The sequence below is a fragment of the Phyllostomus hastatus genome, unplaced genomic scaffold (assembly GCF_019186645.2).
Source record: "Phyllostomus hastatus isolate PE091 unplaced genomic scaffold, TTU_PhHast_1.1 phas_contig_34, whole genome shotgun sequence".
Taxonomy (NCBI): domain Eukaryota; kingdom Metazoa; phylum Chordata; class Mammalia; order Chiroptera; family Phyllostomidae; genus Phyllostomus; species Phyllostomus hastatus.
Genome location: NW_025333857.1, coordinates 3,709,366 through 3,711,979, shown reverse-complemented (window position 1 = coordinate 3,711,979; position 2,614 = coordinate 3,709,366). Strand labels below are relative to the sequence as shown.

Below are 2,614 nucleotides of genomic sequence, written 5' to 3'. Positions count from 1 at the left end.
AGTTATAAAAAGTTCTCTACAGAGCTATTAAGAAACAATCTGTGTTACAGCTTTATAACTGAAAATGGCATGATATATATTGATATTTTTGTAAAAGATGCCCTTTTCTTCTTGCTTATTTTTCTTTTCTTTATTGTTGTACAATAACAGTTGTCCCCATTTCTCCCTCATTATTCATATAATATATTTTAAATTGTTAATATTGAAACCTTCTCATTGATTTCCCTGTCATGTTCTACTTTTTTGTTTGTTTTGTTTAAAAGCATTTTTTTAAGTTACCTTTCTCTCCCTGTAGCAGGTTTGACATGGGGTCTGTGGGAAAGAGGACCTTCAGCACCTTCTTTCCAGATCTCCAGTTTTCTGACCTATTATATGACCTGTTATATACCCACACACCAGCACTACTGACCCTGCTGTAGGACTGCAGCTCCTGCCCTGCCTGCTCACCCACCAGGACCACTGAACTTGCAAGCACCTGCCCCACATCTTCTGATCATAATAAATTTCTCAGGATTCCTCTTCTCCAAAATTTAAATTATTATATCTCTATATCTTTTCTATCTATTGATCTATTTATCCATCAACCCATCATCTTCTTTTTTATTGTATGTTAGGAGTACATTTTAAAGCACCCTTTTCTACGCTTTTTTCTTAATCTCTCATATCATTCTTCATAATTCCCAGATGCTAAGTCCTGCCATGTTCTCAGAGATGCACAGTGATTAAGGTTGCCAGATTTAGAAAATAAAAATACAGAATGTGGCCCTGGCTGGCATAGTTCAGTGGATTGAGCGTGGGCTGCGAACCAAAGCATCGCAGGTTCGATTCCCAGTCAGGACACATGCCTGGGTTGCAGGCCACGGTCCCCAGCAACCACACATTGATGTTTCTCTCTCTCTCTCTTTCTCCCTCCCTTCCCTCTCTAAAAATAAATAAATAATATCGCTTCTCGGCCTTTTGGCTAAGATCAGGTGTAGTATCTGTTCTTATCAGTTTAAAAATAAATAAATAAAATCTTAAAAAATATTTAAAAAATACAGAATGCCAAGTTAAATTTCAAATAAATAATAAAAGTACTTCAGGTAAGTATGTCCCTTCTTTCCTCCTCTTCCTTCCCCTGGCTCCAAGCATCAAGACTATAACATTGTGTTATGCTTTATCTACTTGTTTCCTTTTTCCTCATACCAGTATTCTCTTTTTCTAATTATATCCAATAATTTGCCTCAGCTGAGTTTATATTCTTATTGATATCTAGACAAAATAAACGTTGCATGTATTCTCCTAGATATTTGCATGTTGAGAAGTAGCATTTTACAACTGTTATCTTATTTGGGTAACTATAATTTTCCTTGGCTCAGTCAATATATAAAGGTAAAAGATAAGATCATGAATATTTATGCAAACATTATTATCTGTAAATAATCATTAGGATATATAGTGAGTTTGCAAAGGCTATTTACTTTATTTACATTACAATTTCTAAATGGCCTTGGGTGGTGTGGCTCATTGGACTGAGCGCTGGCCTGTGAACCAAAGGGTCACTGGTTCGATTCCCAGTCAGGGCAGTTGTCTGGGTTACAGGCCAGGTCCCCAGTTAGGGGGCATATCGAAGGCAACCACACATTGATTGATGTTTTTCTCCCTCTCTTTCTCCCTCCCTTTCTCTAAAAATAAATAAATAAAATGTTTAAAATAAAAATAAATAAATAAATAAAATTTCTAAGTGAACAACTCTGATTTTGACAATCACTAAGGGACAGCTCTTGAAATTTTCAGGCTATTATAAAGGACATTTGGTTTAAGTCCTGAAAATATGAAAGAAAACCAGTTTTTTTATGTGTGAAAATCCAGGACCATTTCCAATACAAAATTTTAAGAAGCACTGAATTATTTATTGTATTTGAAAAATACTATGGGTGAACAGCTGAAAAAATAAAATAGCATAATAAAATGGTAGTTATTGGTATCTAAATGCATAAAAGAGGTTTTTACAATGTTATGAGAGCTTTTTACCTTATTTTACAAACTGGTAATATTCTAATAAGAGTCATTCAGTCATTCAAATTTACAAAAATGTGGCAAGTTTAAATGGCAAGATATTAAACTGAGACCAGAGACTCTCATTCTAATTTCTTATAAAAGCAAAGCCAGAGGCTTTTAACAGAAATGTTTAGAAAGCTTGGGCTGAGGGAAAGTATGTGGAATAGACTTTTATTACTTTCTTCTTCTCTCTCTGCCTAAATTCTACTCATGTCAACAGATTTAACACTACCAATTATGTCAGAAATAAGATCTGAAGGAATGAAAGCAGGCTGAGTGGAAAGGGAAGAGAAGTCGGGAAAAGAAGAAAGAGAGGGGAAAGCAGGTGCGATTTAAGCAAACCAAAATAAAATCTGCTTCATACTTCTCTCATACTCAGTGGAAGGAGGTCCTAAGAGTTGAAAGACTCAAGACAATCTTTATGTTGTTGATGTTTTTTAAAGAAGGTATTACCTCAAAAATTTCACCCCCTAAATCTATTCTTCCCACATGTATGGGGGGATAGATTTAGTAAGAAAAAATTTGAGGCCTTAGCCATTTTAACTTATTACATGAATAAACAAAACAAAACAAA

At 34.7% G+C, this 2,614-nt stretch overlaps 1 pseudogene; it reads left to right on the top strand.

Annotated features, from left to right (window-relative positions):
• Window positions 1-941: 941 nt before the first annotated feature.
• On the top strand, window positions 942-1,047 carry LOC123820325 (annotated as a pseudogene).
• The last annotated feature ends 1,567 nt before the right edge of the window (window positions 1,048-2,614 follow it).